The following is a 15,070-nucleotide window of genomic DNA, read 5'->3' as shown; positions in this document are numbered from 1 at the left end:
ATCAATCTCTCCACTTGGATGCCATTTCCTTAAAAGCAGTGATTTTGTTTTTGCTTTACTGCTTTATCTCCCACCTTGAGAATCGGGCCTGACAAATTTGAGGCCCTCAATAAATATTAACTTATAAATGAATGGACAGGTTATTGGAAATATTGTTTTTATGAATTTTAAAATAATTAAAGATTGTAGAGCTGCAGTATGTAAGAGAAATGACAGTAAAAAAGAGACAAAAATTTTTAAAGAATGAAGGCAAGTGGGCCAAGGTGCTGCAAATGCATAAGGAAGGATAGGAGTGATGTATTCTGATGGTATAAGCTTAAAATCCAGGGATTTCAGGGAGTAGGGGAAGACGGTAATCTGAAAGCAGCTGTTAGAAGCAAGGAGGGCACCCGCCATACCTCCACGGTCATGGCAACAGAAAAGTGAAGGAGGCAATACTCTGATGAGGAATGGCTTAGGGAAAGAGCCAAGTGTCAGAGTTAGAAGGAAAAAGGAACAGTAAGAGAAAAAGAATATAAGCAAATATAATCATCCCTCGGTATCTATTTTGTAAGAACATCACTATTTTTCCTTTGTAGAGCAGTTTAGAAAGCATAAAATGACTTGGCTTTTGCAAAAGATATAGAAGAGAAAAATAGGACCCTGTGAGGTTTAATTAATTGCCCAGCATCCCCTGACTGGAAAATTGTAGGCTCAAGACTTGCATCCAGGTCAAAGTCTGTTGCTCTTTTCATTATATATAACCAGGAAGAAGATACAGTAGGTGCTGTTTTAATTTAGGTATAAATACAGTTTCTTGGAAGTTTTGGATTAGGAGGTAATGAAATTAAATAAAGCATGGTGTGATGGTTAATATTGAGTGTCAACTTGATTTAATTGAAGGATGCAAAGTAGTGTTCCTGGGTTTGTCTGTGAGGGTGTTGCCCTCACAGGAGATTAATATTTGAGTCAGTGAACTGGGAGAAGCAGACCCACCTTCAATCTCGGTGTTCACCATCTATTCAGCTGCCAGTGTGGCTAGAACAAAGCAGGCAAAAAAAGGTGAAACTTACTTGCTGAGTCTTCAGGTCTTTTTCTTTTTCCCATGCTAGATGCTTCCTACCTTCAAACATCAGACTCCAAGTTCTTCGGCTTTTGGACTCTTGGACTAACAACAGTGGTTTGCCAGGGCTCTCAGGCCTTCAGCCATAGACAAAAGGCTGCACACGGTTGGCTTCCCTACTCTTGAGGTTTGGGACTCGGATTGGCTTCCTTTTTGCTCCTCAGTTTGTACACGGACTACTGTGGGACTTTACCTTGGGATTGTGTGAGTCAATTCTTAAAAAAGTTCCCTTCATATATCCTTATGTACTATTAATTCTGTCTTAGAGAACCCTGACTAGCCAATTAGTTGGCTAATATTAAGATGAGTCAAAGGGCAAGATTTTTTCTAGGGACAAAATTGCTCTGTGTTTGAAAGTACAAATTCCAAGTTTGAGACTTTATTTTTGGAATGGATTGGTACTTTTCTGGTATCCCCAGAACACTTGGCTGGAGGTACTGAAGAGTAGGTGCTGCTCACCCTCCTCTTTATAAGATATTTAATCTCTTCTTTCCTAGGGCAGAGGAAAGGGATAGTAATATCACAGCTTCACCTCTTACATTCTTCTTAGGAACTTGGACATTTCCCTCATGCCTAGAAGTGCGAAGGATTTACACTCATAATCCCTTAAAATTAAGTTTTTTGTCTTTTCCTATTTATTTACAACATGCTTAGACATTCGCCATAGCATGTCACTAACTAGCATATGAGAGGGCTATATGTAGAATAGTTAAATTTTATTTTTGAGTTTCCAATTGTGTTAAAAAGAATAGTTATAATTATTCTATAATAGATACATAAATGTTATATATAACTTTATAGATAATACTCTTAATTAAACAAGATTATTTATGCTTTGATGATAGGATTTTTTTTCTCTTTTCTGCCCTGCATTGACTTGCAAAATTATGCAATGTTATCTTCCATGCTTTAAATTTTGCAAACACTGTTCATCTCACAGAATTAAAGTCTTTCCAGATGTGGATTTGATTAATAGAAGCTTACTAACTGTGGCTAATTACTGATAATGATAGTATCACAAGGCAACTTCCTCTCCAAAGTCACCTTGGTCTTTCCTGGTTGCTAGAATAGAAAGAAACCCCACAGCAACCCCTCCCCCAATCAAAATGGAAACAGAGTAATATTTAAACTTTGATTTGGGTGGCAATTAATACAGCTGCTATAACACTAGGCTTTTAGTATGAAACAAACGATATTTAGAGATACATGACAACTTCAGCCCTCCAGACTGGTTTTACAGTGTGGATAGATGAGTCATGCAGAACTAGTGTCTGGATATTCAGAGTGATGGGCAGTGACCTATTCCACTGTATCTCCTTTGAGCTAGATATTCATTTTAATTGTTTCTATCAACTAGAAACAGAGGAGCAGAACTAGTGTGGTAATGATCCAAACTGAAATGAATGTGGCTTTCCTTGTCCTACTCATTTTCTAAAGACGTAAAGCCCTCTACTATTGTTGACTGTTCCTCCTGGTTTCCCTCTTTCAAAGCTATATATAGCTTCTCAGTAAAGTGCCATTAAAATTGAAGTTCTCTAAAGATATGAAAATAAATGGCAATTAATTGAATAACAACTTTGAGATGTCTTGTTAATCATCTATTAGAATAGATAACAAAATAATATAGACAAAGACAAAAGCAATTAAGATTAAAAAACAAGTAGAGTTAATGTCCTACACTGCCTCTGGTACAGATTTTTTTGAACAATAGACTGCTTATTTCATATAGCAGAAATTCATGTATATGTATAAGTATCCTTTGGTCAAATTGTATTCTGACCAAGTGGATGTATGAAAAAGCATTAAAAATTATGGTCATCCAATTCTTCTTTGTCTGTTTGGGTCATTTCAATGAGTCTAAAAATGTTTTGTATTATGAAAATGTAAGAACTAGGGCTCAAGCTTCTTTTGATACACTGAAATGGAAAAGAGAATGACCATCTGAAGAACAGCTAGAGAAATAAGGCAGTGGAAGATCTTGGAAGAGTGAGTGCTTTGCAATAAACAGAGATGATCTTTAAAAACAAAATATAAATCCTGTATTTGTGCTCATTTTGTGATGATTTCTTTTGTAAGAATATTATGATTATTAAGAAGCAAAAGATGCTGATGCCAACATCTTGAAATAGAATCATTTAATTTGGACAGATTCTATATTATGTTTTGCTGTTCACATAGCTTATAAAATTTATTCGATTTATTTTACTCAAGTGTTGTTGTATTGTAGATTTGCATATGGGGTTCTATAGAGGAGGTCTTTCCTGGTTGCTAGAATAGGGAGGGCAGGGAGAAAAGGGATTGTTTAGGGCTTATCAGAGTGCTAAGCTGCAAGAATAGCATCAGTGAAATGAGCAAAAAGAAAACATGGGTGACAAGTCACATATTTTATACTTCATTCTTGTAAAACTGACAGCAGTAATGCTGATATTAGTAAATACCAACATTAGTTTGCAGGCATATAAAATTGTTAATTGAGTTTCACAAAATTCAGAGCATTATATTATGAAAATAATATTTATATTGTAGAGTGTAACCCATATATTTTAATCCTCATCATCCTAAAAGTATAATACAAGAAACAAAATTAAAATATATATGATTATGGCATTACTTCTCTTTAAGCTTTATTGTCAGAAATTGGATAGCCAATGTATGCCCAGTTATTTGGGGGGTGGGAGAATTCCCAGTGGGCTTATTCATTGAAATTCTTTATATTGGGTTCTCTCGCCTTATTGCTTGGTTTGCTACTGCCTTTGCTATGGCTAACTACTAATAGATTTCTATTGCTGGGTACAACAGTTCTTCACTAATAGCTATTGCTGGAATTTCCAATACGGTTTTAGGGAAAGGACACAGCCCTTTCTCTGTTTAGTCTTCCTAAAACATGGTATAAGTGCTTTTAAATTTTCCATAACACAAAAGGGATCAGGCTGGAACTTTAAACAGGACTCAGGGATAATGGATGGGAAGTATGGTGTAGAGAAACTTTCATCATCTATTAAAAGTGGCCATACTTAAAGCAACTATTTTTCATAGGGGAAGCCCCCATATAGATTTTGATGTCCCCAGAAGAACTATCACTGGAATCTTGACATATACACATACACTTTTTGAAATGTGGATTGTTTATTTTTAACTAATTACCTTGGGTAACATATTGCATATTCATTCCAAGCTGCACTGCATTTATCCTTGAAAAGTTTCTTTCTAGAGAGAGTCTGTATGACCTTTCTGCAGTCTTTTCCATCTAAGCATTACAACTAGTAAAGACCCGCTCACAGAAGACATTCTACCATGCAGGGACGTCCAATTATTTATGGATTCAGAACAGTCTAAATTCAAATTTCAAAGAGAGGTATTTCTCTATAATAAGGTATACACTGTTAGTTTGTGAGCCATATCTACTCAGCAGATATATTCTATTTAATTCACATAGTGTTTATAATTTTGAATTACTTGCCAACATTTAAATGATGGGATATTTTATATACATGTCTAGAACATTAGCTTTTTTGGAAAAACCAAAATATATGGCAATCTTAAAATCATATTTCTGCATGATCATAATCTGTTGAGAATGAGTAAATGTTACCTCTTCAACAGCCTGAACTCTTGGGTTACCTCAAGCCTCACCTGGCTCACTTCACTCATTTACTTTATCAGCCTTCTCTGAAGACATTTGAGATTCAGTCCCTGCTCCCAAATCTGCAAGGAACACTAAGATTTAGGAGTATAAATTTCTAAAGAAAACACTATACTTCTTGATTTGGAATGGTACTTTTTTGGATACGTATTTTCTGAAAACTATGGGCAAGCATTTGACTTAAATTCACATCTAACAATTCGCATTAATCTTCCCCAAAAGTGTAATTTACTTTAAAGTTTAATTTCAGTCTTCATCCTTGAAGTCTGTAACTCTTGGTAAACTTCAAATGGCATTTTTGCCAGTGTTAACAAGTCTCAATCTCCGGTATTCATTCGGATAATACATGAGGAGATTAAAGTTCTATCTACTTACAATGAGACTGGAAATACCAAGCCAGTGTGTGCCCCATCATCATAGCTCAGGACTACTAGAAATCGGAGGAAACCACAGAACAACCTGCCTTGTGGTACAAATGGGCTTTTTGTACAAATGGGCTGACTTTTTAAACAAAGAAAACTTTGAAGAAATAATGCAAAAAGGATCAGTTACTTCAGTTTCAGCTTCCACAAGATGTTTATGTGTACTGAAATGATGGGCCTGCAACAGATTTCTAGACACACACATCTATATCTCTTCTCTCCTCTAGTTCTTCTAGGATAGTAAGAATTTATTAAAATAAACATATAAGAACATTCAAAATGTTCATTATCAGTAACATTTTATCATTTAAGATTTATTCATTCATGCAGTTTCTCATTCATTCAGGCATTCAACAAATGTCTATTAAGCCCATAGTTGGGGCTGGTTGTTAAGCCTATAAAGGTAATCTGCCTGCAGGACTTGATAGTCCATTTGGAGGATCTCTCACATATAAACCATAATAATTCAATGTAATAAATGTTAAAAGCTGTTCAAGGACAGAAACAGAGCGATACACTAGGGGAGAACCTAAACCTAGATGATTGATTACATAGGAAATATCATTTAAAGCGACATTTAATGGATGAGTATGAGTTTTCCAGTCAGAAAACAGGTATGGAGTTTGAGGGCGGTAGGGAGGGGATTCCCAGTCAGAAAACAAAGAGGCAAAGAAAGGAAGGAGACCTACAAGAGCATGGCTTCTTCCAAGAATTAGACTCAATTTTGCAATATAATGTACCAGGAAAGTATGTTTAATGAGCTTAACTAATTAGACAAGAGTTGCTAAAATGTTCAGTCAAACTTCACCAAATTAGGCTAGCTAGAGGAGGGCTGTGCAAATGTTTTTTAATCCCATATAGGTTCCTCTCTTTCACTAATTTGAAGCCTGCAAACACAAAGTTTTCAAATAAAGGTCCTGTTAGGTCCATTTTAATTTTCAGATAGCATTCAATACTTTATGAAGAATTAATTTGTTAACAAGTTTAAAAAGTAGGTTTTTCCAACACTGCCCTCCTGCTTAGATAACTCCTTTTCAAACCTAGGGCAAGGGTTGCAGGGCAAAATTGTCAGTCCAACCCAGGTCAGATGATTACACATCTCAAATTAATTGCAGCTGAGCTAATGAGGCTGTATTGGCTTTGTAGTGGACTAGACAGGAATTCAAAAGAAAGTTGACAATAGAGAAGAATTGGAGTCCATTTAGAAAATTCTTAAGAGAATTTAGATCAGTGCCTTTTAAACTTTACTGCATATATGAATCACCTGGGAATTTGTTAATGATACAGATTCTGTGCTCTCAGTATGCCTGGGCTTAATTTTATTTTTGTGAACTGTTCATGAACTCCCAGGGGAGGTTGATGCTTTTGGTTCATGGACCACATTGTCAGTAGGAAAGGTAGAATATTTCCTAATCCTCAGAATTAACAGAAAAAAGAAATCTTAGCAAAATCCTAATTTGTCAATGCCTATGTCTTTATAGGAATCAACCTTTATCTACTTAAAATAGGAGATAAGTAACTTTAAGTCTTCAAGAGTAAACACAACATTAAAAAAAAAATCTGCTTCTGGACACTTATGTTTACAAATAAGCCAAACAATATGCTTATGTAGGATGACCAACCACCTCTGTTTGCCAGGAAGGTTGTCCTGGTATTAACACTGAAAGTCCCATGACCCAGAAATCCCTCAGTCCTCAGCAAATGGAGTCACCCTTCATCAGGCACATGTTGCATTAAAAGAATTTTCATGGTCTGTTCAAAGTGTCATCTTATTGTCTATGAAAACATTATTTTAAAAAATTAAAATGCTTTATTTGGAATCAATTTGTTTTGTAATTTGGAATAAGAAAGAAGGGATATTCATCTCTTTTATGACAATGTGACCTAAAACTTATTTGCTGAGACAAGCTGTTAACCATGTGACTTTTTTACTCTTTCAGTTTTTAAAAACTTGAACTAAAGAGAAAATAATTGATTTAACATAGAAAGTAAACTTTATTTTTGACTCTTTATAGCTATTTGTCTTTGTTTTACCTTGTCTACCTCTCAGGTTTTCCACATTGTTTTCTGATATATTATAATTATTCAAAATATTAATGGAACAGAATATCTACTTTTAAGTTATTAATGCAATCAATTTTGAGTCTTTAATTGTAATTTTTTTTCCATAAAATCTTTTAATTTAGCCTAATATAATGGCACATCAACCAGTAATAGGTACATTAAATTGAATCATGATGCTCATATACACATTTTATGACACAATCAAATATCTTAATGCATTAATTCATATCAATCAGTTAATAAAATCAAATAGGAAACATTTCTCTATTGCCGCTAACTGTACTTACTGGATGAGAAGTCTAAAAAATCTCAACAACTTGATTCTCAGGACTTTTTTCCTTATATGTCTGGGACTTGGCTATTACGCTAGGTTTTACTAAGTTTGTTGCTTGGTAGATAAACTAAGAAGCTGCCCCAAATTCTACTTTATGTTTCAGGTTTTCCTGAAGTGAAACCATTAGTAACAGATTAGTAACACATGGAATCATGCAAATATTGTGCCAAATCTGATGGAAAAAGTGGTAATGGCTCCCCTGAGATACCTTAGATCTTGTCTATCATTGGTACACCATTAGGAAGTTATTACTTCTGGTGCATTAAGTGGTAACCCAGCGTCTTAGAAATGTTAAAAAGTGAATGGACAAAAAGCAAATTATTGAATCAACTAATTAGGGTTTTTTTTTTTTGGTTTACTATTTTTAGCCTGGAACTGTAGTGAATATTGTTTGTGATAACTTCATATACAATATATAGTATCTTACTTTAAAGAGTCAAATACTATTTAGTAAGGCATGATTAATAAACCTGAAACAGTTAAAAAGCAATTAAATACTCATCTACAAAGAACTGTCTATAAGCTCAATAGGACTTTATGTTCAGTGTGTTGCTCTTTTTTTTCCGTTTTTCTTCTTCCTTTTCTTTTATTTTCTTTAGACTTAGTATGTGTTTCATGCTAAGCAGAGTATATTGCATTCTGCTTTACTCAGAGAACTAGTTCAAAGTACTTAAGGCAAGAAGGTGATTCACTGAAAGAACACTGGAATGTATAGCAATATTGAAATAAGGGTTGACTAAATGAACTGTGGAAGAGCAAGGGTTTCTCTGGGCCTCAAGAATTAGACAATAAGGGGACAGGCCGTGTCTGTAATCCCAGCATTTTCGGGGGCCAAGGTGGGAGAATTGCTTGAGGTCAGAAGTTCCAGAAGAGCTTGGGCAATATAGCAAGACCCCCTTCTCTACAAAAAATTTAAAAATAAATAAATAAATAAATAAAAATAAAAAGTTGGGCATAGTAGTGTGCACCTGTGGTCCTACCTATTCAGAAACCTGAGGTAGGAGGATTGCTTGAGTCCAGGAGTTCAAGGTTACAGTGAGCTATAATCACGCTACTGCACTCTAGCCTGGTTGACAGAATGAGACCCTGTCCCTAAAAGAATAAAAATAAAATTATTGGGGACTTGAATTTCATCAGGACTTTCTCCATTTCTTCACGTCAGCTCTCTTCTGTCCCACTGCAGATCAACTTCCTCCATATGGGGAACATCACTGCTGATGGCTCTTCATTTTACATTTCATGGGTACCACACCAGATGCTACTGTCATTCCCTATTAGAATGCAAAACATTGCAAAAATGAATTCAAACTAGTCTAACAGGGCAGGTAACTCCCATTCCCAGATAGAGAATATATTTTCAAGTTGCCTGAGTAATATACAAGTATAACAGTTCTCTGCAGAAATTGTGGTATGAAAGGAAGATGGTTCTCATAAAAAGAAAATACTATTCCTGGAAAAACAAAAAAGAGCTGAGCAGTTGTAACATACATGTACACAATTCTCGTGTAATTGTTTCAAAACCTTTAAAAGGAAATATTTTTATTAAAAATAATTTTGATTTTATACATTTTAAAATTTCTTTCTTCCACATATACTCGGCGACCTTCTGTATGTAAGGTACAATATGACTGATAATTTCACCAGCGTAGCTTTATCATTGACTCTATTAGAGCTATGAATCCTTTCACAAATGGCTAAATACTGGGGACATATTGAATAGCGGTTATAGACCCCTACCTCACTGAAACCACAAAACCTGCCTATGTCTTTCATTTGGTCCTCCTACTTTGAAATTTGACCTGTGTCCCATATCATCATCTCAGTTTGGATCCCTCACATGTAGATGTGCAGGCTGTCACATGCCCAATTCATCGATTGCCATTCTCCAAATGGAAAGAAGCCCCTGGGGTTGTAAAATATGGAGGATCCTTCTCAGACCTGTGCATCATTTTAACATGTTCACTTTACCTACTTTGGTGTGGCCTTTCCAGCCTATTCCATTTCTTTGTGTCCTCTCTTCCATTACCCAGACTACTTCCAAAGGTGAAATATTTTTCTTGTCCTTCTTAGAAAGATGGGTATTTTATACAATTAGATGAATTAATTGGATATGAAGACATACAGGATTTCTTGTCTAACATACAGTGAACTCAGAAAGCCAAGATGATATCCTCTAATTATCACCTTCCCAATTATTTAACTGCACCATCTAATTGTGGCCCCCTGTTTAACCTGGCGTCTTTTGCTTGACTTTGCACAACCATGGCTCAGCTATGTATACCGTGTGTTTGTTATCACTCAGGGCTTCCCATAATTCTATCCTCAAGCTCCAGCTAAGGTACTAGTGAGTTATCACGGTGTGGAAGGGACTAGCACACACACATTACTGATGACAATGCATTTAAAAATGGGTCATTTTCCCCTTTCTCAATAAAGATAGTCTTTGTGGATTTAAATCATTAATGCTGGTTTTTCCCCTCAGCATTATGTTACCATAAAAATATCGAAGTGTAACAAATGATTTGCTTATCTGTTACTACTAATGAAATAGTTGGAAACAGGTTAGAAACAGTTTTCTGCTTTTATTTAGCTGAAAAAAACCAGTTTCTATAGCTTCCTTTTTATGCAAATGAAGATGCCTACTCTTTTTGCAGACGATATTATGGAAGGATATCATTGATCATGTCCTCAGGGTAATAAATAATTACTCTACTAACGTATTGCTCTGAAAGAAACTGACATGAAGTAGTTTCAAATTAACCACTGCTAATTGCATGCATTGTTTCGTACTTATTACTGCAATCTGATTAACATGCTACTGAATAGAACTGGCAGGAAAGGTTCTTTCTGCTCTATTTTAACTTGTTTTAGTTAAAAATTTGGCTAAATGTAAAATTTACAAACTTAGAAGGTTAAATCTAGTCCTGAGGAAAACAGGTTCACTGTGGTATAATGAGCTTGACCACTTCCAGAATTTTTATTCTATGAGTTTATATTTGAGGAATTGACATTTAAAAAAATTTTTCCAATAGAAAGAATGTCCTTTATTATATGCACAATATATTCTAGATTAAAAATCTATAAATCTCTGATATGAAGTTTCTTCACTAAACTCCTCAACATAAAAAAATCATCGCCACATACTATGTAAAATAAAATTTGTAAGAATAAAAACATCTCAATTTTGGCTTTGTTATTAAGTTTGTCATAAAAAATCTAAATGCTACAAAAATGGAACTTTAAAAATGGTGTATACTTGCTAATATAATTGTTATTTCTAGTTTCTGAGATAAATGGGATGATATAGGACAGTTGAAATTGTTATAATTATAAATGTAAAGTTAATCACTTATACTAGTGGGCATTTTTATCATAGCTATCCTATGCCTCTGTCTTAAGCTCAAGGGTAAATTATATATTGATAATGATATTCTGATAAAAGTTGCAAATCTATATTTTATGTACCTTTATTATACAGCAGTCTCCATGCATCAGACACACATATTGTTCTATGCAGTTTACTGTTAGTAACAGTTTACAGTTACTAACTCATTTAATTTTAAATGACCTGATGGTGCTATTAATATCCCTATTTTAATAGATGAGAAAACTGAGGCACAGAGAGGTTAAGTAATTTTCTCAAGGTTTCAGGGGAATTTAACACATGGCGGAGCTAGAATTCAAACCCATGGAGTCTGGCTCTAAAAACCATATACTTCACTGATATACTATGCAGTCTCGGCATATGGCCCTGGAAAACACATTATGTCAGTAGATAAGGTAAAATGTATGTTTATGGAGGGTGGCATTGAAACTGATTCTTAAGTTGTTATAACTTAGAAATGTTGGCCTGAGCTCTGATTTATAGCTGATACTGTTCCCTGGCTGCACACAGCTGATCTGTCTATGGGCTTCTGGTCCTTCCTTGGATCCCTATGCCTATCCTCCATTCTGTGGCCCAGGGTTTACTCAGGACCTAAAAACCCTAAAAGTTCACTTATATCACTGGTTGGCTGTAGCCTCCTCCCTGGTCTGGACATTACACATCTTTCCAGCTCTGAGTTTGATGACCTCACGTTGGTGGCTTAGAATCAGGCACGGCAAAAGTCTTTACAGCAAGGAAACCAGCAAATGCCTTCTCCACCACCCTTGCATCATCACTCTGGCAATCTGGTTACTCATTGCTTATGATCTACTACCATTCATGTCCCGGGATGAGCATATCCCGAACATGGAGGTTTTCATATATTTTTATGTTATGCCCTCATATGGCATTATAGTGTTAACATTCACATGTCTAAGCCCTTCCTGAACACCAAAGAAGAACCAAAAAAATTGCAGAATCTCAGAACTGCAGCAGCAGTGGCAACATATGACATGTGCTTTCCTTACAATTCTCCATTTACTGCAGACATTACTAATCACTTGTGACATGACAGAGCCTGGCCCCAGACTCAGAATCCTCATCAACATAGCACTCTAAAGTCTCAACAGCCACTGCCAACCACTCAGATTTGGTACATGAGATGAAATTATTTACTGTTCCTCTTAGAATCAGAAATTCTCATTTCTCCCTAGGATATTCCCACTCTGTATTATTTATAACACTTCCCTAAGTTATAGAAAGATTTCTAAAAATGATGACCATGAAAGAAAACTTGTTAAGTTGTCCCCAAAATTTAAATATTAACAGCCTAAGATCTACCTGCTATTCTGGCTGATAAAATCAATTACTCAATGCTCTACAAAATACTTTGGTATTTACAATTTTCCTAAGAACTCCATGCTCATGTGTTGGTATTCATCCATAATTAAATATATGTTATTGATATCAATATTCCCTTGTTAGTCAGGGTAAATATATGAGTTTATTGTTCATTGAAACCAGCTCAATGGTAATATTCTGACTTGATGATGAAAAGAAAGGAACTTTGTCTTGCTACAGATGTCAAAGTTGTATCATTAAAACATTTTCTGGATATAGAACAGAGTAAGAAAAAGTTTAAAATATTACTTATTCTTTCTTCATCATCCTCTTTTCTACCTCAAGCTCAAATTTTTAGAAACGATTTCCTTAACTTGTTCTAGTTTCAAAAAGAGAATTGTAAGGCTCTATGGAGACATATTTTTGGAGCTTGAGTAATTTAGACGTATGTATGAAGGGGAGCATTAATCTATCAATACAGTGAAAAGCATCTATAAGACTGTATGGCCTATATCTGATATAAATAAGCTTGCTTAATATCTACACATGTAGCAAAGACTACTCATAATGTCAAGAGATTACTATTCAGACATGTGAAAGTGGTATAATCACTTGTAAAATTCCCAAATGACATGAAGAAGGCATAAAGGCAAATGGAGAAGTTTACAACAATAATTGTCAGAGGAAACCTTGAGCTAATTGCTGTAATTTGTTAGAGGCCAGGTTCTGAAGCATGAATGAGAATTGGGTGAATAAGAAGTGAGAATAGAGGGAATGTGAGAAGATCTGCACGAGCAAAGGCTCCACAGAAGGATGGTGCAAATCTTAATGGAAAAGAACATCAGAATCGGGGCATTTTCAGTGAGAGTAGTTGTCATAAAGAGTAGGTGACTTTAAGTGTCAAAACAAAAGAATTGGGTTTTGTCTAAAATTGTGTATCATCTCAGTCTCTGAAGCCATTATATTTTTATCTCATGTTTTATTGGCAGAAGTATACTAATCTTTATATGAACCCTTGCAGAGCAAGGGTAAGCTTCTTATCTAATGTTACAGGAGCTGTGAAACAAGCACAGGATTAAGACTTATAAAGCGTGGATTTGAATTCTGAGGCTGACACTTACTAATGGATGATTTTTGCATGTTGCTTAACCTCTCTGAATCTTAGTTTCTTTACGAAGATCATAATACATAGATGTTGAGATTGGAGAGTGGTGATAGTCATGATTAATTATACTTCTTTCTTCCACTCCAGTTTTGAAACCAATTGAGAGAGCAACCCAGGATTTGGAGAGGAGATAAAACTATCTGCTTCACTGACAGGAGTTTCGGATTGTTGAACAAGGTTCAGATCTGTGGCATAATCAGGCTTCCTAATCCTACCAAAGTGACTGTTGTATCTGGTAGTCATCACCTGAGAGCTGACTGACCTGTGTCAAGCATATGTGAGATGCCTTTTGGAAATGCCCAGAAACATTTAGGTAATGGGATGAGGCATTTCAAGGTTGAATTTCAGCAAGAGCAAGTGGGATAAGGGGTAAAAAGCAGCACATTACTTTCAAAACGGCCCCATTTTAAACTTCAGGCTAGAGTAGACAATGAAAATATGTGACACATAAAGAAACTAGTGAGAATATTAAACAGAGAGCCTTGTGGGGAACATTAAAGAGTGGGAAAGAAAAATTTCTCGGACGTGGTGATTCTAGATTGAAAAATCATAGGCTCTTTTGCTTCTCTCCTTTTTAAGAGCTCCCACAAGAATTCTTGGATCTGGCTACTGAGCAAATATATGAATAATAACTTAGGATCAGCTGGATATAAAAGGTTTCCACCAGAGGTTCATGAAAACCAATGTTTTTAAGCATCTATGGGGCAACTATAATAAACAATCAACAAGATGTTTAAACAGTTTATTCTGCTGGCGGCCCAGCCAGTTTTTAACTGTATCAGGAAAACTGGCCTGGGGGGACAGCCTGAGATTATTCCAGCCCTGCTATTACACCTCCATAAATGCCCTTTCTATTACAAATTTCTACCCCAGTGAGGTTTGCTTATTTTTGGCATTTTCACTATGCATCATTGAATCAGCTAGCCTACAGGCCAAGGAGAGGAGAAAAATCTCAACTAAAACTCAACCCAGTTAGGATGTCTTCATCTATTTTTCAGCGTGGAAAAATATAGCTGGACTCAGTGACTAGTTGCATCATTTTTCAAATTTTTATTTTTGACTCTTTCAAGTTTTGGAAGGCGTAATAGAGACAGCCTCAGCAACGTCACTTAGAAGATTGAGTTCGTTATTTGCAAAGCTTGGGTAGTGACACTTCTGCAAAATGCACAAGCACATGAGCAAACAGAGAGATGTGTGAATTCAGGAAAGCAGCCAAATGCACATCAGAGCTGAGGAATGTCACAGTGAAATGAAGAAAACTTGTAAACACCTATCAGTATTTTTAGGTAGAAAATGTTCTAACATATTGCCAATGGGTGCTGCCTATGTGTTCCTTCCCCTAAGCTTTAAAATCAACTGATATTAAAGGTGGTTTGAAAACAATGAAAAATGACAGTTTTATTAATCTAGATGATGTGTGTGTGTGTATGTGCACATGCACACGATGTGTGACTGCTGCATATACAGACTACATTTTTACTGTGGGTCTTGCACAGACGAGGGAGCCCTCTACTGATTGGAAATTGTACTAGATGTAAACTGTGGAGGGATGCTTTCAGTGCATTGCCTTGTGTATCCTCCAAAATCCAGAAATTTTGCTTATTTAATTTTCAAATCATGACGGCAGATATTTTA

General features: G+C 35.6%; 1 long non-coding RNA gene across 1 annotated transcript in view; it reads left to right on the top strand.

Annotated features, from left to right (window-relative positions):
- The window catches only part of LOC144581873 (uncharacterized), a 72,559-nt gene extending 57,741 nt beyond the window's left edge, over positions 1-14,818 (top strand). Inside the window, exon 3 of the long non-coding RNA XR_013533288.1 lies at positions 13,523-14,818. This is a non-coding gene — a long non-coding RNA (uncharacterized LOC144581873). The remainder of the gene's footprint in view (positions 1-13,522) is intronic.
- The last annotated feature ends 252 nt before the right edge of the window (positions 14,819-15,070 follow it).

Source organism: Callithrix jacchus, chromosome 3 (assembly GCF_049354715.1).
Source record: "Callithrix jacchus isolate 240 chromosome 3, calJac240_pri, whole genome shotgun sequence".
Lineage (NCBI taxonomy): Eukaryota > Metazoa > Chordata > Mammalia > Primates > Cebidae > Callithrix > Callithrix jacchus.
This window is presented reverse-complemented; position numbering and strand designations above follow the sequence as displayed.